General features: G+C 39.2%; 1 long non-coding RNA gene across 1 annotated transcript in view; it reads right to left on the bottom strand.

Moving 5' to 3' along the window:
- The window catches only part of LOC125281510 (uncharacterized), a 144,539-nt gene that overhangs the window by 25,868 nt on the left and 94,436 nt on the right, over positions 1–24,235 (bottom strand). Inside the window, exon 2 of the long non-coding RNA XR_007188755.2 lies at positions 8,395–8,479. This is a non-coding gene — a long non-coding RNA (uncharacterized LOC125281510). The remainder of the gene's footprint in view (positions 1–8,394; positions 8,480–24,235) is intronic.

Genomic DNA, 24,235 nt, shown 5'->3' with positions numbered 1-24,235 from the left:
TTCATTCTAAGAGCACTGAATAAAGTTCTCACTCTCTCTCCTGAGCTTTGGAATCTCTAACAAACCATTCCCTATTCCCGTGTTTTATGGTCTGAAAAGTAGTGATGGTATTAACATTTGCTTCGGTAATGGTTATGATTTAAAAGCACTTTGAATTCCCTAGAATACAGTTGCTCCAACAGGCTGCATTGTGTTCAGCCCAAAATTCATTTGTTGAAGTCCCAACTCTGATTCCCTCAGAACAGGTCTTTAAAGAGGCAATTAATTTAAAATGAGGCCATTAAGGTAGTACCCTCCTCATCCCACATGGCTAATGTCCTTATAAGAAGAGAACGAAACATCAGGGATGCTGCACACAGAGGAAAAACCCCATGAAGACACAGGGAGAAGGCAGCCATCTGCAAGCCAAGGAGAGAGGCCTCAGAGGAAACCAAACCTGTGGATACCTTGATCTTGGACTTTCCAGCCTCCAGAACCGTGAGAAAATCTGTTGTTGAAGCCAACCAAGTCTATGGTATTCTGTTGGCGGTCTCTATGGTGGTCCTAGCAAACTAACGCTGTTGCTGTGTAAGAATACAGCAAAAATGCAATTATCTTTTGGTTCCTATTCCATTCTCACGAAGGGTTAAAGGCAAGAAGCAAACAAAAGTTACTGAACTGGTTTCATTTCTCAACTGAGATGAATACAGTGAGTGAAAGCAAATCCATACTTCTAGATGGCAACAGGGCTGCATTCCTGATTGCTGCCACTGTGAAGTTATTGTCAAAGATTTCTGTGACAGACCCTCCTGCCATGCTCTGTGTTCCTTCTCCTCTCCCTACCAATTACCTGCTAACAGACATACCAGGGGCTGTATATCTGCACTCACGAATGTCACAGAGTCTGATGCCACAGCACGCAGCAAGAATGGAAGAACTGGGATCGGACATGAATTTGACTCAAGATGACAGGGAACTGACTACTTATTTTTTTCCCCTTTATAATTCCCATATATGAATGGCTCCTTCCTCACAGGATAGATAAGAGGAAAAGAGTAGTGGGAATCAGAGGTTACAAAGACCTATATATCTGATTCTGGCATCAGATCGAAGGGGAAGAGAAATAATCTAGATTAGCTAAAAGGGAAGCCAGGTGCCACATGGAACCCTGCAAGGCCACCCCTCCAACCAGCCTTGACAATGTGGGGTGACTGTGGAGGAATAAAACAGCAGGTTTAGACAGAGAGAAGGGCTGACACAGTCCCCACATCTTCTGTGGCCTCAGCATGACATGTAAGTAATCCAGAAGCTTCCTTTGTCCCAGAGGGAACAGCTGATGCTGCTGGCTGGAGAGCTCACCTGCTGGGGTAATCCAGTGAGAAAAGTGATCCTGAGGAAGGGAGCCAAAGGGCCAACTATCAAGCTGGGGGTAAGTGGGAGTCCTAGCCATAGGTAATCAGAGCATCAGAAATGTACAGGTGGGGGCACCTGGGTGGCTCAGTCGGTTAAGCGTCTGCCTTCAGCTCAGGTCATGATCTGCAGGTCCTGGGATGGAGCCCTGCTTCCGGCTCCCAGCTCGGTAGGGAGTCTGCTTCTCCCTCTCCCTCTGACTCTCCCCCTTCTCATGCTCTCTCTCTGTCTCAAATGAATAAATAAAATCTTGAAAGAAAGAAAGAAAGAAAGAAAGAAAGAAAGAAAGAAAGAAAGAAAGAAAGAAAGAAAGAAAGAAAGAAAGAAAAATGTACAGGTGGGGAATGGAGAAATGCTCAGGAACAGCTCAACCATTTAGAGACCACTGCACTACTGTGCTTAGAAAACAGTAGCAGACCCGTTAGCGACAGTGGCAGCGAGACAGACGTCTCTACCCACACTCAAGCAGAAGGAGACACCCTCGCCCTGAGGCCTGGCTGGACCAGCGCCTCCTCCGGCCCCCAGTCTCCTACCTCCCACCCACCGCCACCAGAACACTTAGTCTCCTCCTCTGCACCGACCTGACTTTTGGGAAGGAAGAGACGGAAGTGGTACCACCTGAAAGGAAAGAAACAGCCCTGACAGTGAGGCTGAGCTTTGAACAGATGGAATGTTTATCTAAAAGAGGCTACTGTAGCCAGAGAGACTTAATTATCACTAATGATCAAGTTTGAAGTTTTCACCTCACTAGCAAAAGGGGGTCACGGTGACTGATAAAATCAGTTACAGAAAAATTTCAAAGCTTCTTTTATTCCCCTCATGAGTTGAGCTGTATGTTTCTACTTTCCTTTCTCACGTTTTAAACATTTTTTAGTAAATAAAGCGTAAATGTGAAGGACCCTCTGGCCACCGACTGAAAAGACCGCGTTATAAAATGATGGATGCACGTAGCATCCTGGCAGCAGGCACATGGCTGAGGATTATGGTGCGTGTGTGAGCTGCAGTCTCCCGCAGGGTCACCCCCCTGCACAGGCTGAGGGCAGAGGGACGCTGGCAGGGAACCACAGAAAAGGAAAGACCTGGGCATCCACATTCCAAGAGGAGCTCCTGAAACTTAGCTTCTAGACCACCACTAACAAACACTGGTTAGTTGTCTTGGCTGCTTTATCAAGAGAAGGGCAGAAAATGTAAAAAAGAGGACACAAGAAAGGTTTCCCCCCTTTCTTATTAAAATAACTACGTATTTGCAATGCACTCTTCAATATTGCAAGGGTTAACTGGGCATCCTGCTTGATTTGCATGCTCCTAATTTTCTTTTGACTATATCATTATTGCTGTAAGTAGATGCAGATGCTTAAATTAATTTTATTGTTAATGCCTCAAGGCATTTTTAGGGAAAGTGCGCAAAGCTTTTAAAAATCCAATAAATTATACAGAACCTTAATTTACTTTGCGTCATACCTTCAACTGAGGAAGGACATAAAGTGTTCTTAAATTTAGATCTTGCTTTTATCACCAATTGAATAAGCATTTGACTTACTAAAGTGGACAAGACACACTCTTGGTATGTTATTTATGTGCTAATAATCCCTCATTAGTTGGAAAAATAATTACGTATTGACAAAATTGATAAGAAGCTTATAAACTATCTTACTAATCTACAAATAATGATAACTTGTAGGCATATTATGTTAAGCAAACACCAACAAAAGTAAAGTTTTTCTGGAACCATTCTATAAAAATGTCTATTCACCCACTCTACCCTCTAGGCACAGACTCCCTGACTGCAATTGTCAGCAGAAATTTCCTCAATTCAATTAATTATGCCCAATAACATTTGGGGAAGATTAAATAAATATTTTATAAAGATAAACAGAAATGGAGAATGACTAAAAATTATAGAAGAATAATTGTGTACAGTTTAAAATTCAATTTATTCACTTGTAATCCAAATGAGACCGGCCCTCCCTGGACTTCCTTTCTCTCCTCCCAAATGTGCCCTGGGGTCAGGCTTGATATGTCCCATCTCAAGACACAAACATAACTCCAAATATAAATAAAAGTCATTTTTACCAAAATGCCCACATCAGAAATGCTCTTCTTTAACCTGCTTTTATATCACTCTCAGCTTCCTCTCCTACTTCAAGTGCCTGGAACTCTTCTCTGCATCTGCAGCCCCCTTTCTGCTCACAGAACTATCTCCCCCAAGATCTCAATCTGCTTTTTTTAAATTGGACATTTTGGTTCATCCTTAACTTCCCCACTTTGTATCCTTACCCATCATCCACCTCAACAAAATAAAGGTTCCCCCCTAAAGGGTGTACCCTCATTAGAACTCGAGAGAGGTATTAAAAAATACAGACACATCGGAGATTTTAAGAGTTAATTTAAGCATTTATCACTTCTAATAGGGCAGTGCCAAACCGGAAGTGGTTCAGGGACAGAATTATATAGAGATAGAGAAAGTGCTGAAGCAAAGAAAGGAAATCATTTGATTGGCTGTAGCTTAAAGCCTAGTTAGCGGTTTGTGGTTGGTTCTCCTTAGCATTTCAATTTTGCAACTTTGAGGCATTTGCAGATTTAAATTTTGGTTTGCTGACCTAGGCCAGCAGGCATTAGAGCCAAATCAGTCTAATGGGCTCTTTGTTAAATTAATTTAACAGGAGCTTTTGAATAACAAATGCTTTGTTACTGATACTAAAGCTTAACATTCTCTCTTCCTCAAACACACTGAACTTCGCAGTCACTCAGCCGATAGAACAAGCACCCAGGTCCTGGGCGAAGCATCCAGCTGCTTCTCCTGGGGAATCCAGGAAACCAGAGGAAATGACACAGCACTACTCTGGTTTGGCTTCTGGTCCCTGTTAGTCATCAAATTCTTTTCATCTGCAGACCCTGTCTGCATTTGACACTGATTATACCTTCCACCACAAATACCTATTGGAACAGTCACTTCTTTTCTATCAATGTTGTCAATACAATTCAAAAGTAATTTTTGGTCTCTTTATCACAGATGGCAAAATTCATCATTTCAACATGGGCTTCTCTGACTGCATTTCTGTGACATCGCTTCCTCCCCAAACACTCTGCAAAATACTGACTGCAAGTGTTTATTACCTGAGAAAATTTCTCTCAGCTCTGCATAATCTCCTCTGTGAGCCTCTGGGTTTTTTGTTTTTTGTTTTTTTCTTTTTTTTCTTTTTGCTGTATTACATCCCTTATCCACCGTAAGCCGTATCAGTGGAAGGATTTTTATCACACTCTTGCTATGGTAGAATTTTCAGGTTGCATTCATACAGAAAGAAGTTCCTCTCCTTGATCGGTTAAGATCTCTGTGAAATATTCTATTTGTCCGCATGAACTAATCCCTGAAAGAATCACTAGAGGATTTCTCTTTTGCTATTTCATTCACTTTTGGGATGCTGAGGCCTCGGGGTCACCAATAGTCTTGGGCCCAGTGTGTGTGTAGGGGCCGGGGTGCCTCCCCCTAGCGGTCCACATCAGTCATCCCAAATAGCCTGAGTTGCCTCGATTTGGTACAAAGCAAACACACACAGAAGAACTGAAACCATGGAGATAAATATTGATATTCATCACTCCTAATATAAAATCACTGAGAGAGCTGCTAGGCTAATTATCTTCTAATTATTGCTCTAAAATTAATGGGCGTTGGCGAAAGATTCTCCAAGTTGAGTGTTTCACTAAGAACTAACAGTTTCAGAAGAATTCTTCTCAGTTTGGAAGTCTGTTATTGTCTTTTATGCCAGGATTCACAGCAGCAGTGTACCCTCAAGCTCCTTGAACCACACTCTTAGACACTCTTTAAAGCTGCACATCCCTACTGTAGGACCCAAACAAAAACAGGCTACTCTTCAGAAGTTCATTTCAATTTTCAGTGATTTTAGCCCTGCCCCAGAGACAGCCTCAATTAGTTGTGTTTCTGAATACCATTCCATTTCTCCAACTCCCAACTGTTTCTCACTGCCTAGTCTTCCATTAACAACTTTCAATCATTCAACATTGAGGGCTTTTATAAAGTACTTGAAGTTTTATAAAACTGTCAGAAGCAAATGAATTTTTTTTTCTTTAAGGAACATGCCTTGCAAATGCCTTTGAACTATTTCATTTACAAACATGGCTCAACTGGAGATGTTTCAACAGATAGAGAAGAATTTCAGTTGTTCCTGCTTTGGTGACTTTTAGCTCTTAGGCCACGTAGTTTTCCTTATCAAAGAGCTTGCCTGCCAAAACAGTTTGATCCTGGTTCTCCCCTCCCCTGCCCAGGATAAAGTCCTTAAGTAGTAAAGGACCATTCTATTTTCATAGATACAAATATGTGCTTAAGCCAAATACAGTAGCATACAATGCAAAGCTTGTGGTAAAGCTGGAAAGTGATGTAGAGGTGAACACAGCTCTTTGTCCCAAATCCTTTTTGTCAGTGGCAGTGGCAGTTGTGACTGTGGAAGGGTCATTAAAGTGCACTGTGGCAGCTGGTCTTGATGGCAGACATGTCAGAACAGAAGTAACATATTTTCTCATCCACCCAGAAGTTCTTCTCTTCAGAAATCTAAAGAGAGCACCTTCACGAATAAAAATGTATTCTGAAACTTTTGTTTCTTTCCCAGGGGGCAAGCACAGCTAGCCCAAAGAGGACAAAGGAATATATACTTGCAGATTTGTATTTAAGTTTCTACAGCTAAATGGAATCCTGTTGGAACCTGAAGAAATCAAGTAGTGAATATTAAAGAACATCTCCTGCTTTGTTTTTATTGTTCTATGCTTTCTTAATAATTAGCACTTGATGAGTTTAGTTAATAATATAGGCTAATTTTTGCACAGTCTGATCACACAAGCTTTAACGAAACTGTAAGTCAAGGCAGATATTTTCAGCCTTATGGAGCACATTGTTTCCATCTGTCTTCAGGTCATTTCAGCACAATATGGCAGGCGCAATCACAGCAAATAGTCCAGGATGGAAAAGAGGAACATGGTCGTGTTTCCATTAATAGGAGAAATCTCTCCTTCTCCCTTCTTCAGATTACATAAAAATGTTTTATCTCTACTTTCATAGCATTTATTACTTATAAAAACATAAAAAAACCTTATTACTTATTTACGGAAGCAGTATCATCATGTAAGATTTAGAAAATAGAGAAAATATTTTTTAAAAAGGAAAACTATCTATGATCCCAGTACTAAAATAACCAAGATCTTTGAAGCCAGACAGAGCGGGGCTGAAATCCTGACTGTCACGAGTAGTTTGGCGACTTCAGGCAAATTATGGTCTTCTCTATGTCTTAATTTTACTCACACACAAAATGAAGTTACTAACCAATGTTTAGGTATCATTCTCAAGTGAAGAATCAAAGCCTGATTCTCCTCTGTGTTAAAACCAGTTGGGCTGCATTTGCATACACTGGCAACATAACATAATATAATGATTCTTAGGAGAAAATGGATATCCTAGCACAACATTTTACTGCTGCCATTTACCCAATCCCTGAAATCATAAGTGAAGGCTGTTAGCTCAACAAGTAATACCAATCTTTAACCCTTGAGATGTCAGGGTAGCTGACTGGAGAAGAGCAACAAGAGCAGAAGAATAGCACAGGCAACTTCTAGAAACTTTGGGCTCTAATCATGCTGAGTCTTTTAGTTCTGCATTGGGGAAAATGGCTCTCGAGTTCCTCAGGGAAAAATCACCATGACTGGAATTCAAACTCATTCAGAAAGACTACTCCATAACACTGAGGCAAAACGGTTTTTCTTATGGGAGCCTGAAGGTGTTAAGGAACAGACAACTTAAAAGCTACAGAGGGAACTAATCACTGGTAGGTAACTTTAACGTCTACCCGTACTTGGCAGTTTATACTTTAAGAACCAGTCCCAACAATAGCAGTTATGGCATCTCCTCCGAAAAAACACATTCTTAAAATCAATCACATTCACTATATTTATATACTTAATTTCTTCCAATACGCAATTGGCATGTCTCCAAATTGCTGACCTATGACTTTCAACTTCTAAAATGATCCCCTGAAACTAGTCACCCAGGGAATCAGTCCTTGACTGTGGAATTTTCTGAGTTGCCCAAAATAATCTCACTGGGCTCCTGTGAAGATTAAATATTGATAAGACCCTCAAAGTGCTCAGCAGTTTGCCTTATCCCATTCATTTGTTTGTCTTTACAAACCAAAATTCGATTGTATATGCAGCTGGTCTTCTGGCTTGTTGTTATTGTTGTTGTTGTTGTTATGTGTTTTCTTACATAAGGAAAAATGTCCTGTGTTTTTAAAACTTCTTCAAAAATATTTTTAAATTCTACTTAACAGTCCATTAATGGAATGGTCACAGTTTTTCTAACAATGTATTTATTGTTGGAGACTTTGGTAGTTCCCAATTATTAATATAAGTAATACTGCAGTGAACATTTACTTAAATCTTTATCTGCAAACTTATTGCTATATGTCAGGTTATTTTCTTTCAATTTCTACTTTAATACAATCAACTTACAAGATTTTCTAAAAACCACACAAAGCCAAAGAAAACCAAAATGCAAAAACATGTAATATAGTCTTTGGAAAGTTGTATAACTTGTTTTCTATTAAGTCAATAAACTTCCAACTGAAAAGAAAAATAACAGAGTAAATTTTTAATTTCATTTTGTGGAGTAAAAATATGCTCAATTTAGTAAGACTTTTGTTCAAACAAGACGATAACTTTATATGCCACTAATTTAAACTAGAACATACTTTATGCGGCAAAACACTGCAACTGATATTTTTCTCTTGCATCATAGAGAATCAGATCTTTTGTCAAGTCATTCAGAGAAAGGATGGGGTCAATGTAGCCATCCTCATGAGACTATGTGTTTATTTTCTTATGGCATTTGTGATAGCAAGCTAGTTGACAGCAGATTAAAAGCTAATCCTCTAAAGTCCGCAGCAACAAGCCTGTGTTAGCAAGCAGCCTTCAGAACCCATCCATAACCATGCTTCTACTTACCCACAGGTCCTCCAGTGGATCTAGATACAGCTCTAACAGAAATCTATGGTTCTCTTCCCATCTGGTATTCAGTCACAGCCCTAGACTAACAAGGAAAGGAAAGGACTAATTTGTAAGCATTACCTAGAAGAAAATGTTTTAAAATCTTGTCAGAGTTTAAATTATGTATTCTTAGAATAATATTAATACCAAAGTCCATAACACAACTATGAAAATAATCATCAACCACTTATCCAGAGAGAATATTAATTTATATCACAAGTAACCTAAAGAATATTAATTTAATTTAAATGCCTCTGAACAGTTTTGAGAAAGAATTCTGTTAAGAAGAAGGAAAAATTGAAACTGGAAAGAGAAAAGATAATAATGCTGATATCTTATCAGTCTGTGCTAAAATACAATTATAATAATGGACTATTGTGAATCTAAGAAAACTACTAAATATAATCTCTACATATAACAGCTTATTTTCCTCCTAGCTGTGTGAAGACAAAAGCACCTCTAGTAACCTCAAAGAGGTTTTAAATTTGGTCATAAATGAGCACTTCACAGAATTTTCTAGTTGATTACATTTGGCAATGTGCCAAAATGGAACAGCACCCTCAAAAATTATATATTAGACTACGTCAATTTTCCATTAAATATTTGTTAAGAACCTACTATGTCAGCCTAACAACATGCCTGACATTAAGGCCCCAGGGAGCTCAATATATATTGTGAAAGTAAATTATTTCACTGGTATGATAATCATAAACTCAAGCATTGTAGCCTGGTAAGGTGTATCTGTCTCATTAGATCAATTTAAAGTTTTTCAGAAGACTTTAAATAAACAATTCTCCAATAATTTACTAGAAAACCTATTTGGATAATAGCGTTGATGACTGACGTTATGTTTGGAACATCTAATCGCAGAGCACCTTTGTCCACCAGAGAGAAAACTTTCAACTATTTCAAGGTTTCTGTCATGATTACAGTCAGGAAGAACTGTAAAAGACAAATATAAAACAAAACAAAAGGGGCTCTTTGTTCCATTAAAAAAAAAAAACTATCCGAAGTCATCCGTAATTTGGAAGGTCAGAGGTTGAGTTTGTTCAGGGACTACAAAGCAGCTTAAGCAAATGAGTGAGCATTGTTGAGAACCTGGTTTGTGGTCGCCCATCACCCAAGCACAGTGCAGTAAATAACAGATAAAAAAGATGTGGTCCTTACTCTTAAAAAAGCTTTCGATCTATCAAGACACAGAAGTTGCAGAAGTTTAGAAAATGGGGAGAAGTTTAGAAAAAGTGGCCAAAAAAGGTTCATTCAACCTTAAAAGTGAAAAGATAAAAGGAATAGGTGAGGCATGAGAATTACTTCAGGGTGACGATGAACAAGGCAAGTGCAGGAACATGAGGGGAGCAATTCTGATGTGATGGACGTGTGAGGGGCCGAGACCAGCATGCTAAATCCCACGATTAGAAAGGCAGATATTTAAAAAAAAAAAAAAAAAAAAAAAAAAAAAAGGCAGGCATCATCAAGAGAGGAGGGCAGAAAGAGCTGCACAGGGCTCACAGGATGTTGAGGGTGGATATACGGGTAAACTGAGACTTGAGGGCCCACCTTCATATATCAGCATGTGAATGAAACCCACAATGGTGTTTTGAAGCACAATGCTCAAGCTTCTACTTCTATTCAATAGTTTTTCCACAAATATTTTTGAGCTATCTAATTTTTTATTAAATATTCTTCGGGGTTCCTGGCCCCAGTTCCAACATGTCAGGGGGAGTTTTCCCCCACACCCACAGACAGTTCTCAGACACCAACAGGGTATCCATAATTCAACCCAATTCTGATGCTCGTCACCTAGAAATAGCATCAAATTTCACAGGTGAAGGGCTCAGTCTCATCAAGACTGCCCCGCTCTGCCACTACTTCAGATGACAGTCACAAGCCCAGCTTGTTACTATAAATCAGAGGTTCCCACAATCCCAACCCTGGGTTCAACTAATTTGCTAGAATGGCTCACAGAACTCAAAGAAACATTTTACTTAGCAGATCACTGGTTTATTGTAAAAGGATGTAACTCAGGAACAGCCAGGTATCAGAGATGCATAGGGGGAGAAATGAGAAAAAGGCAGGGAGCTGCAAAGCCTTCTCCAGACGTGCCATTCTCCCTGAATCTCCACATAGAGTTCTCCAAACCCTATCCTTTCGGATTTTCATGGATGCTTTATTACAACAATTAAATCATTGGCCACTGGCAATTGATTCAACTTCCAGGCCCTCTCCCCTTCCCAGAGGTCTGGGGCTAGAACCAGAAGTTTCAATCCTCTAATCACATTGTTGATTCTCCTGGCAACAAGTCCTTTTCCTTTGGTGGAGTCCTCATGACCATTAAAGAAACACCTCTATCACTCTCAACACTGAGGAAATTCCAAGGGTTTTGGGAGTTGTGAGTCAGGAACTGTGGATGAAGACCAAATATATATGAGAAATTTATTTTGGTCATCTAGATGGTCAAATATACATTTGATCACAGCATTGCAAATACTTACATGGATAGGGTTTATAACCAAATAAACAAGTCCGGTATTTTTCTTCCAGGCAGCTAGCCCCATATCATCATCCTGAAATGTCCAGGAAACCTCTAAAACATTTACAGGGATTTAAGACCAACAGTTTGTACCTCTTATCTCTGGACACAGAGTTCAGATGTATCCCTTGAAGCTGGATGATGTCACAACCCCTATGGGAAACCTGTTGCTCCTGTCTCACGGCCTGCTCACTGTCCATACTGTCAAAATGTCAGGCCTCAGTGCACAGCTGAAATCTAGACTTTCTTATGATATCCTCATTTCATGACTCTGCCCTTAACTGCATGAATAAAACTGATGCAGTCAGAAGACTGGCCCTCCCCATCCAGGGCTGCACACAAAAAAGGGTATCCAAACTGGACTAGAATTTTTAGGGTCACGGGAACAACCACTTGGCTTCAAGCCTGACAGCTACGTGATGGGATTGGGACAGATTTTATGGATTATCAATTCATAAACTCCAACTCACCTTCTCCCTCGGACCACTGGGTGAGGCACAGGGGCAGGCCACTCTCCAATGTTATCTTTACCAATATTACGACTTCTATTAAAAGACTTGTTGACTTCCTCAAACCCAGGACTTGTTCACAATCACCCATCTCTAGTCCAGCAGTATCAATAATATCTCATCTCAGAGATAAGAGTTTGCAGATTTTGATCTCTCTATTCTACCTCTTCAGAACAATCAAAGGGAACTGAACTCACGTAAATTTGCCCGTACTTTTCCAAATGCCCTTCAGTTGCCACATTTCAATAGTTCCATAAAAAATGTAAATCCCACTTCGCCAGATACTTGTCGTAGTTAAGAAAAGATAAATATTTTGATTGGTAGCTAGAGACAGAGAAAGAGAGAGAGAGAGTAGACACAGAGACCATTGAAGTCTTAGGTTGTTATTATACTGATTCTTTTCTATCACATTAACGGTGCTTCAACAAATACAATTTAAAGTTAAATGCAACTAATTTGGTGACTATAAAAAGAGTCTACAATTGATTGGGGCAATAGCATGTTGAATAAAAACATTTATTGTCATTTCATAAAAACTGGCATTTACCACTCAAGTGTTCCCAAATGGATGCTGAATAGATCTGACATGTTTTTAAGGTAATTTATTCCTGACGCTTAATATGTAGATGTTTTCAATTATGATAAAGCATTACAAAATATTAAGTGCTTGTTTGCTAATCTTTTCAGGACAGTGACAAATGAAATATGATGCAAATATGGCTTCCCAAATTAGAACAGAAATAAAGGATGCAATTCAAAGAGTGAGGGAAAATTGGCATATCTTAATGTTCTAAACAGAATCCTAATCCTTCCTGCTCAAAATCCAAAATTATGATAAAAACGGATATTTCTAATGGAGTATTCAACTTTCAATATAGGTGAGTATAAAAGTCTACAAGTCACCAAAGATCTTACCTATTCTATGATATCTAAACATCTAAACTTAATCTTAAAGTAGGAAGTGATTTAATACTGAGAAAGGGACAGGAACGTTTAGGCTACTTGAGCCCCTCAGGACAAACTGAATACAGCTGTGGAAGAAGAATGTCAACTGTTTCCACTTTCTGAGAATACATTAGGCCACTTAATATAACATCCTGGTGTATTGTTTGCTTTTTGATAGCAAACAAGATAGACTGATTGATTGAGTCACTCACAGGTATTCATTCCTTCAACAAATATTTATTGAAGGATCATCATGTCAGACACTGGGATAAAGGATTCTCTCATATCACTTAATTGAAATTCAACAAGTATTCTCATGTTATAATGAGGATTAAATGAGTTAATATTTGTATAGTGTTTAAAACAGTGTGGTGCACATAGAAAGTGCTATATCAATGTTTGTTAAATAAATTATATTGAGGAGTCAGTTGTAATATGATCTTCGTACAAGATTTTGGCATAAGGATAGTGGTAGAATCCTGAAATACCAGCCAGGGAGCTGAGTGCAGTCTAAGTCAGTATATACCCATATAAAAACGCACCTGATGGTGAATTTCTATGGAGAAATAAATATTTTATGAGACTGATATAAGGTTTTACATTGCCTATAAACATTTATTTGGCATGTACTTCTGAAACACTGCATACCAAGTCCTGTCTAACTGCTTTACATATAATAACTCATTTAATTCTCACGATAACCCTATGATACTGTTACTCCACTTTACAGATGAGGAAACTGAGGCACAGAGAGGATGAGCACCTTGCCAAAGTCATACAGATAATAAGAGGCAGAGCCTAGATTCATACGCAGATAGTCTGGCTCCAGACACCAGGTTCTGTTTTTTTTTTTAAGATTTTATTTATTTATTTGACAGAGAGAGAGACAGTCAGCAAGAGAGAGAACACAGGCGGGGGAGTGGGAGAGGAAGAAGCAGGCTCCCACCGGAGGAGCCTGATGTGGGGCTCGATCCCAGGACTCTGGGATCACGCCCTTAGCCGAAGGCAGACACTTACCGACTGAGCCACCCAGGCGTCCCCAGACACCAGGTTCTTAAACATGAAGTTAAAATGTGACATATATGGCTGCCTGGGTGGCTCAGTCAGTTAAGCATCTGCCTTCAGCCTAGGCCATAAGCCCTGGGGTCCAGGGATGGGGACCCGTGTCCAGCTCCCCACTCAGTGGGGAGCCTGCTCCTCCCTCTCCCACTGTTCCTCCCTCTGCTTGTGCTCTCTCTCTCTCTCTCTCTCGCTCTCTGTCAAATAAATAAAATAAATCGGTTTTTTTTTAAAGAAATACCCCTTGAATATACAGAAAATTGAAAAGGAGAAATGAGGGGATAAAGGAGAGTCAGGAGCTAAAATGAATCTTAAATTTCACATGATCGTAACTAATCACTTTTTGTATTCATATATTTTGCAAGAAGACTTAGAACCCTTTGAATGTTGGTGAAGAACACAGTAAGCATAACTATATCCTCCTCAACTGAACAGAGGAAATTCTTATCTCTTTGCCCTCATCCCAGCACCCCCAACCCTCCTCAAATTAGTCCACCACAAATAAGGACATATAAGCAAACTACAGACCACAGGGGGTTGTAAGTACCAACAACATGAAACACAACTAGTCCACACAAGAGAAACTGCAACAATTGTGATGGAACACTTTTGAAAGTTATCTTCAACTTAGAAATCCGCCTAATGCCTAGGAAGCAGACTTTTTCTGATAGCCAAAGATAAAAATGAATTTTAAAATGTGGTAAATTTATCCCCTATCCTGAAGACCAAAGAGACACTTCGACAACTTACCAAGAACAATTAAAGCTAGAAAACTGCCAATAATTTCTCTGCCTCAGAGAGAAAGATCAAGAAAGACCCATCCCAGTACCTTCCAAGGACATGGTGAAGTTTCTCAATTCTTCCTACTGTTCGGCTCTGATTAATGAATTAAGAGTTTAGAGTACAGAGGCTTTCTAAAATGTTTGCAACCACAGATCCTGCCAACTGCTGCTTCCCTATTAGTTGAGTACTTTTGCAAGCTTCTAAAGTGGGGATGTTAGCTCCTGGTTTGACAATAATTCAGTAAGCAGAAAACTTCAATGTGCTTTCTGCCCCAAATGGTCAAAACAGACACAGAGGTTTCGGCAGCCTGATGCCTGCGCCTCCCACAGCTGCTCAGACAAACCGCTCTATCAATCATGATTATTTGGTGCCCCCCTCTGGCCTCTCTGCAGCAATTTTATTTAGCTCCTCTAAAAAACCGAACAAAATTTCTAAACAAAAGTCCAGGGAGGACACAAAAAATCTGCCTGTGAGAGAAACCTCATTTTGTCTGCACTTACAATATAATTATTCCAATTCTCCAAGGCAAAGGAAAATCTGGCAGGGCTAAACGTGTGCTTTTAAATTCATAATGTACTTAAGGTGATGTAATTTTGCTTTATGTATTTTTAAACCTCCTCAAGGAGCTAGAGAACTCTATCAGTTCTTCACAGTTAAGATAGCTGGGCTACCTGGGCTCCCCTCAGAAGAGGAAGACAATTTACTTAGGAGAAATCATTCTGTAAAACAGACACCCTTAGAACACTGCACAGTTAAAAAAAGAAAAAGAAAAAAGAACACTGGGCAGCAGAAACCTGTATCAAGTATCAGGTTAAATAACATTATTAACACTTATACAATATAATTCCCATCATTTCAAGTTATTCACGAGCCCTCACCCAAGTCCCCTGGGGTTCTTAACTAAAGAGACACAAGTTGTCTTTAGCCACAGAAAGCTTCCGGTACCTCAAAGTGAGTCTCTTCTCTGTATCCAAGGACTCCTTTGCTATGGTCACTCGTGGGATGGCCATGTTCCTTCTGCTAGGTTAACACGGTATGACTGCTTTTGGGGACAGCACACACATTGGTTTCCAGTTTATGTCACTGAGTGGCTGGGCAAGCGGACAGGGCATTCATGCCCATAGTTAACCAAGAGAGAGCTGAGCCAATGCAAGGGCTGGAAATAAGGGGGAAAGATCAGACCCTATGCGGCTCCCAGAACAGTGCTAAGAGTGTCAGAACCTGACAGGATGACAAGGGGAAGTAAACCTGTAAAGGCAAGAGGGTGACGAGTCAAGGAGGCTCCTTGTGGGTGACAAGAAGGTTATTATGGAGGAAGCCTTTGTACAGGGTTTTAAGTGTTAGTGGCAGTCCTTGACATAGCAGACATGAACAAGACAGACCTAAGACACACAACAGAAGATTACCAGGTATCCCTAATTCTTCTCTCCTTTTTATTTACTTTTTAATTGAAGTATAGCTGACATACAAAGTTACACGAGTTTCAGGTGAATAACACAGTGATTCAGCAAACCTATATGTTATGCTATGCTCACCATTAAGTTTAGCTACCATCTGTCACCATATAACGCTATTGCATTGCCACTGGCTGTATTCCCTGTGCTGCACCTTTCATTCCCTTGACTTATTCATTCCATTACTGGAAGGCGATACCTCCCACTTCCCTTCACCCATCTTCCCCATTTCCTCACCCCCTTCCTCTGGCAGCCATCAATTTGTCCTCTGTATTTATGGATCTGTTTCTGCTTTTTGTTTATTCATTTGTTTTTTTCAGATTCCACAAGTAAGTGAAATCATATGGTATTTGTCTGTCTCTGTCTGACATACTTTACTTAGCATAATGCCCTCTAGGTCTGCCCATGTTGCCACAAATAGCAAGATCTCATTCTTTTTTATGACTGAGTAATATTCCATTATGTATATTAACCACATCTTTTTTATCCATTTATCTATTGATAAACACTTGGGTTGCTTCTATCCTGACTATTGTAAATAATGCTGGAATGTTCTCCTCTATAAACATAGGGGTGTATATATTTTTTTCAAAATTAGTGTTTCTGTAAACAGTAGTGAAATTACTGAATCATACGGTATTTCCATTTTTTAATTTTTTGAAGAACCCCACACTGTTTTCCACAGTGGCTGTACCAATTTATCATTCCCACCAGCAGTACATGAGTATTCCTTTGTCTCCACATCCTCACCAACACTTAAATTATCTTTTATTCTAGCCATTTTTGACAGGTATAAGGTGACATCCCATGGTTTTGATTCACATTTCCTTGATGATTAGTTATGTTGAGCATCTTTCCATGTGTTTGTTGGTCATCTGTATGTCTTCTTCGGAAAAATGTCCATTCAGGTCCTTTGTCCGTTTTTATTCATATTATTTGCTCTTTTTGGTGTTGAGTTATATAAGTTCTTTATATGTTTTAGACATTAGGCCTTTATCAGATACATCATTTGTAGCTATCTTCTCCATTCAATAGGTTGCTTTTTTATTTCCTTAATAGTTTCATTTGCTGTGCAAAAGCTTTTTATTTTGGTGTAGTCCCAATTGTTGGCTTTTGCTTTGTTTCCCTTGCCTGAGACATATATAAAAATGTTGCTAAAGCTGATGTCAAATAAATTACTGTCTAAGGGGTCTCTGGGTGGTTCAGTCAGTTAAGTGTCTGGCTCTTGATTTCAGCTCAGGACTTGATCTCAGGGTTGTGAGTTCAAGCCCCATTGGGCTCCATGCTGGGTGTGGAGTCTACTTTAAAAAAAAAAAAGAAAGAAAAAGAAAATAAAGAAAAAAAATTATTGCCTATGTTTTTTTCTAGGAATTTTATGGTTTCAAGTCTCATACTCAGGTCTTTAAACCATTTTGAGTTTATTTTTGTGTGTGGTGTAAGAAAGTGGTCTAGTTTCATTCTTTTCTATATAGCTACCAGTTTTCCCAGCATCATTTTTTGAGGAGACTATCTTTTCCCCACTATATATTCTTGCCTCCTTTGTCATGGATTAATTGACCATGTAAGCATCAGTTTATTTCTGGGCTTTCTATTCTGTTTCATTGATCAATGGGTCTATTTTGTGCCAATATTACACTGTTTTGACTACTATACCTTTGTAGTATATCTTGAAACCTAGGATTGTAATACCTTGAGCATTGTTCTTTCTCAAGATTGCTTTGGATTTTGAGGATCTTTTGTGGTTCTGTAGAAATATTAGTATTATTTGTTCTAGTTATGTGAAAAATGCTGTTGGGTATTTTGATTGGGACTGCATTGTATCTATAGATTGTTTTGGGTAGTGTGGACATGTTAACAATATTAATTCTTCCAATCCATGAGCATGGAATATCTTCCCATTTGTTTGTGTTATCTTTAATTTCTTTCATCAATATTATATAGTTTCAGAGTACAGGTCTTTCATCTCTTTAGTTAATTCCTAGGCATTTTATTCTTTTTAGGGCAATTGTAAGTGGAATTGTTTTCTTAATTTCTATTTCTGCTACTTCATTACTAGTGCATAGAAACACAACCAACTTCTATGTATTAATTTTGTGTTCTGCAACTTTACTGAATCCATTTATTACTTCCAATAGTTTTTTGGTGGAATCTTTAAAGTTTTCTCTATAATACCATATCATATCATCTGCAAAGACTGACAGTTTAACTTCTTCCTTACCAATCTGGATGCCTTTTATTTCTTTTTCCTGTCTGATTTCTGTGGCAAGGAATTCTAGTACTATGTTGAATAAAGGTAAGACTGGACATCCTTGGGGTGCCTGGGTGGCTCCATTAGTTGAACAACCAACTCTTGGTTTTGGTTCAGGTCATGATCTCAGGGTTGTGGGATGGAGCCCCCACCTTGGGCTTCATGCTCAGCATGGAGTCTGCTTTAAATTTCTCTGTCTCTCTTCTCCCTCTGCCCCTCTCCCTGCTCATGCTTTTTCTCTCTCTCTTTCTCAAATAAATAAATAAAATCTTAAAAAAAAAAAAAAAAAGAGTGGGCATCCTTGTCTTATTCCTAATCTTGGAGGAAAAGCTCTCAGATTTTTAGCACTAAATATGATGTTAGCTGTAAGTTTTTCATGCATACCCTTTATTATGTTAAGGTATGTTCCCACTAAACCTTACACTTTCTAAATCTTCCTTTCTTGCCCTTCATTCAGAGTTCTGAAATTCAGGGACTTCCTGGATTAGAACATGCAACTGTTTCTTTTTTCTAAGTGGTAAAAATAAAACTGAAAAAGTCTCTGAGGAAAAAAGATCAATTAAATTTTAGTCTTAGGATAAGGAGCAAATCATGGGCACAGCCATAGTACTTTTTCTGAAACTTACAAAGCAATTACATTTATACTCAGTAAACATTCATATTTGGGGGGAAAAATGGTCCAAGAAAGAAAGTGATAAAATTAATCCAGTGAGGACTTGGCTTTAGTACTATACTAGATCCTACAGAAGCCAATTATTTAGTTCTTCAACAAAGACCAGATGGGCAGGAGGCTACATATGCACCATGCATTCACTAAACATTATGAGTATCAGAGTTTATAAGCCAAAGATGGTTCTACTAAAAATAGTTTTATTTTTCCTCAATATCATCTTTAAAGCAATACCTGATAAAATTATCCAAGGAAATAACAACTTAATAAATAGTAGTTCCCAGTGGTGAACAGTGGTGCCATTCCTTACTACAAAAATATTTTCTTGGACAGATGAGATTAACTGAATCAGAAATCTATTGACAATGAAGTCACACAACCAAATTCCCTATCCTAGCACTTACCACATTGTGTTAGAGTTGCTTAATGTCTTTACTTAATTGTAGATGGTATAATGTTTACCTTTTTCTCCCCAATGCCCTTCACAGAGTTCAACATATAATGTCCTCAAATAATGTTTTCTTGGATTCAACCGAATGTCCCTTTAAGGTCATTTTGCTCACTGATTTAACAAGGAATAGTACACTGCAAATGCACATTCTACTCTTTCATATCTGGTTGTTGTTTTTTATTTAATAAAGGAGGGTCTGATCTAGGAAATGCTGTGTTATTTTAGGTCAAATATTTTAGTGCCATCTCAGAAAAAAAGGTAGGAATTCTGGGCCAGGTGGACAGTTCCAAGTGTCCTGTCAATGATTCTATTTTACCACCCCCCCAGTGGGGAACAAAATTTGTCATTTTACATTTGTCTAATGAAAAAGTAAAAATATAAAGCTACTTAAACTGTGAATACCCATAAAAAAGGAAAAATACTGTGATCTTCAATCTTAGGTTTTAACAAGGATTTCAAAACAGTTCTTTGATACTTCCATGTATTCTCTAGAAAATGTATGTAAGTATGCAATAACAATTTCTTCCAAAGCATACATGTAGAAATCAACAGAGAAATACCCTTTATTTGTGTCACAATTGAAACAGTTGGGGGGGGGGGTGCCTGGATGGCTCAGTCAGTTAAGCATCTACCTTTGGCTCAAGTCATGATCGGGATCAAGCCCCACATCAGGTTCCCTGCTTAGTGGGGAGCCTACTTCTCCTTCTCCTCTCCCCCTGCTTGTGCACACACTATCTCTCTCTCTCTCTAATAAGTAAATAAAATCTTAAAAAAAAAAAAAAAGAAACAAACAGTTGGCCGATTTAATCAGACATTTCATTTGGGTTTGTCTGGTTTCCACCTACACAGTCTAGTGTGGCAGGACAGACAAGACCCCAGTAGGCAGGTTGAAAGGAATGCTTTAGTTCTATCTGATTCAGTGATCCTCTTCCGACACTATGTCAATACTGAAGGGGATAATACTGAGTCAGATAGTTTCAGGTAACTCATCTCCTGCCATCCTTTCTACCCAGCAAGTAACATAACTCACCTGTCTTATGTGCAAAGAGGAGACACAGCATTGAATCACAAGTAAGTCCAAGAGCAGACACGGCAAGGCCTCTTAGAGCAGCCCTGTCACATCCAATAGGCAAATCCGTTCCAGATGACCAACAGCCCCTCAGTGCACAGACCAAGAATTCCAATACTATTCTCCTATCTAAGACATATGCCTATGGGAGCACAGATATTCTTAGGAATGATAACAGCCATAAAATCATGTTTGATTTGATTCTATTTTCTGGCTTCCTGCTCTATGATGTTTGTACCAAATCAACCATTGCTTTTTGTAGGGGAAAAAAGATGTCTGCAAGATTGATGACTTCCTTATCTCACTGCCCTTTCTATGTTGAAATTAATAAGAAAAGAAACTTTCAGTCATTAAAATTCTTCATGCAAGCAGTCTCTTCCTGCTCTCCATTTCACACACTTTATCGCCTGCGAACGATTACAAACTTGTAAGTTTCCAATCTAACTTCCTCAGGAGAGTCAATGTTACTGTCTATGGCATGGAAACTTCCCTCTCTCTTTAGACATTTTACGCAGTTCTGAGGATGCAACAAATCTCATTTAGGAGCGGCACACCATCACGCACATATTAACTTGTCACCCTGAGTAATAAAGTTCACAAACTCCATTTCATTTTTTTCTTCACCATGTTGCCTGATAATATAAAAAGGTGTCACATTCCTTTGATTTGTAGGTTCTGTGTTTGTGAAATAGCCTCTCCACAAACAACCTGATGAAGTCAAGGAAGCTGGATGACTTTTTTCTTTAATGCCCAGGTCTATTTCCCAGTAAATATTCATATGCATAAACATAAAAGTGTTCAATGAGGTGCAATCTTGGTAATTGCACAAAGAGGAAGTAGTCAAAGCATGATTGTTCTGAGGTGGGTAGGATTTCTTGACTGGCTGCCTGAATTAAAAGCAGTGACCCCAAATGATGTAGGCAGGTGTGGCATTTCCAGACTTTTCAATTATTGAGTAAGATATCAAAAAATACCACACTGGTCGTATATAATTGAAAAGTGGCTATCTGCTCTTCCACAGCTTTCCTTAATTTAGGTGTCTTTTGTGATATGCAAAATATATTTATACTTGATCTATTTTAATAGCCTGTTTTCTAATGAGCATATTTGTGGTTCACTCTGACAGACACTTCACTACCAGTCATTCTTTCACCACCATTAGATGGGGAGAAAAGAAGAGCAATCAATCACAGATGTCACGTGGATTTCTAGCAACCATGTTTGCAGATAAATAACGGAAACTTTGTGCGTGTGTGCGTGTGTACGCACACACGCGTGTTCATGTGTGTGTTGAGATCATCAGCTATACTCTTCATTATTCATCATCTTAAATCTACTCAGGAGCATCACAGCCTCTATCAAAGATATGATAAAATCCGACACTTCTTCCCTGAAATAATCAAACACAATTTTTTGTCTATAATTCAAAGGGCACACAGACTTCTAAATTTCACCAATCCTGGATGATTTCAGGTTAAGAATCTCTGCTCTAGGGTTATGCCTATGCCTGATTTTAAGCCATCGTTATGGCAGCAGTGTGGGGAGTGCGTTGGAATAAGCCAAGAAAGGCTGTAGTGCAGTTGTGGAAGGTATTTGCCATTTTCATCAGAACAGTGAGCAGTGAGGGTGGTTTGACCAGGGTGCAAGCAATTGAAAGTAAGAAAACTAGGAAACAGAATAAACAAAACATGAAGATTGAAAGGGTTTTCTTTTTTTATATCTACGTGGAAAATAAAATTTAAAAAACCTTAATCCTTAGTAACATCTGACAGCAAATAAACAGGCAAAAATATCAAGTGGAAATGTGGTGTTTGAAAAATGTTAAGGCATTTATTGTTGTATCTTTACTTTACATGAAACTAACCTTCTGAAAACTAGTAAAAAGTGTTTCCTGCACAGATTTTTATTTATTTGTTTATTTATTTATTTAGTAATTAAGTAGTCTGGCTATGTGATTTTTTCCAGAATTCCTAAAGAAGGCTAGTTTCCAGTTCATCCATAGGCTGTGTTCTGCAGAGCTGGCAGTGCCAAAGACACCTTCTATTGCATTTATAGTGACTAGAAAGGACAAATTCAAAGAAAAGTTTATATACAAAGAGGTTAGATCCATAGGCCTTTCCCAGATACTCCTCCCAACCTGGTGGTTATCCCCACTACCACCATCACCCCCTACAACCCTCCCTAAAAGATGAGAGACTTATTCTCTGGAAAAATCAAATCTGAAGGCTTCAGACATAACTAAGGGGTAGGAGGTGGGGACATGGTGTAGACAACATATAGAAATGAAATTTCACAGTGAATAGTAATTCCAGCCCCCTTCTTCTAGAATGTCACAAGCTGGGCTTAAATCCCCACCCAAGGCAGTATAATAGAGGATTCCTCCACCCCCCCCCCCAAAAAAATTCCAATAGTCCCAAAGAGAAGACATCACAAATTTTAAAGCTCCTAATGAAAACGCTGAGTCTGCTCAGAATAAGGCATCAGCAGATAAGCCTCTCTGACCCAAAGCTTTCAATCAACTTTCTATTGCCTCACTCTTAATATAAATAAACAGCCAAGTAACACCAGCCTTGAGAGAATCCTCTAACAGGAAAAATAAACAGAGCAAAGTATGACTACAGAGGAAACAAAGACAATGCAGGATAGAATAAAATGTTTTTAAAAACCTATCAACATTTTCAGAGAAATGAGTTTCTATTAATAACAAAGAACAGAGTACCATTGAAAAGGAACAATGGGAGACAAGAAGTTCTTTAAAATTAAAAATGGGATAGCTATAATTTAAAACAAATCAATGAAAGGAAAAGAGAAAGATTCTGTTGTGTCTTTCTTTCTTTCTTTCTTTCTTTTTTTTTTTTTTTAAGATTTTACTTATTTGACAGAGAGAGACACAGGGAGAGAGGGAACATAAGCAGGGGAAATGGGAGAGGGAGAAGCAGGCTTCCCACTGGGCAGGGAGCCTGACTCAGGGCTTGATCCCAGGACCCTGGGATCATGACCTGAGCTGAAGGCAGATGCTTAACAACTGAGCCACCCAGGCGCCCCTGTTGTGTGTTTCAAATAGTATGCCTTTTTTGCTTGTGTTTGGTAACTAAGAAGTTAAATACCTGTGAGATAAGAAAAAATGCATACAATGGTGTCTGCCTCGCCCTCCAGCCACAAAGCTCCTAAAACGCTAGTAATTTCCTGTGACAGGAGTACCAGGAGCATCCTTTTTTCTAGTATTTGGTCTTTGACCCCAGTTCCTGACATGGGGTTCATAAAATCCTTTAATTTCCTGGGTGATGCAAATGTCTTTGGTTCTGAGCAGATTCTGGATGGCTCCTGGATGGGAACTGGTCACTGCAAAAAACACACCATGACTAGAAGCATAGAATTTTCACCCCCAGCCCCTCATTCTCTAGGAGGGGAGAGGAGCTGGTAATGGAGTTAATAACTGATGAGCCTACATGATGAAGCCTCCGTAAAAATCCCAATAGTAGGGCACCGGTGGCTGGGTTAAGCATCCAACTGCTGGTTTGGGCTCAGGTCATGATCCCAGGGTCATGAGATGGAGCCCTGAGCCCTGCACTGGGGTCTGTGCTCAGTGAGAAATCTGCTTATCCCTCTCCTTCCTCGTCTGCTCTTCCCCCTGCTTGCACGCATATGCGTGTGTGTGTGTGTGTGCGTGCGCGTGCGTGCGCGCAAAATAAATAAAATCTTTTTTTTTTAAATCCCAATAGTATGGGGTTCAGAGAGTTTTCCAGTTGGTGAACACGTCAATGTATCAGGAAGGTACGCCCCAACTCCACAAGGACAGAAGCTCCTGTGCTTGGGACCCTCTCAGACCTATTCTAGCAAATTAATCAAACCTGGGAACAAGGTAGTGGAAACCTTTGGTTTATAGCCTATGAGTCAGAAGCACAGGCGACAACTTGAACTTGCACCTGGCATCTGAAGTGGAGTGGAAAGGGTCTTGTGGGACCGAGCCCTTAACCTGTGGGATATGATGTTATCTCCAGGTAGATAGTGTCAGAATTGAGTCAAATTGTAGGGTGCCCTGATGGTGTTGTAGAAAATTGCTTGGTGGGGGAAAACTGCA

The sequence above is a fragment of the Ursus arctos genome, unplaced genomic scaffold (genome assembly GCF_023065955.2).
Source record: "Ursus arctos isolate Adak ecotype North America unplaced genomic scaffold, UrsArc2.0 scaffold_4, whole genome shotgun sequence".
Taxonomy (NCBI): domain Eukaryota; kingdom Metazoa; phylum Chordata; class Mammalia; order Carnivora; family Ursidae; genus Ursus; species Ursus arctos.
This window is presented reverse-complemented; position numbering and strand designations above follow the sequence as displayed.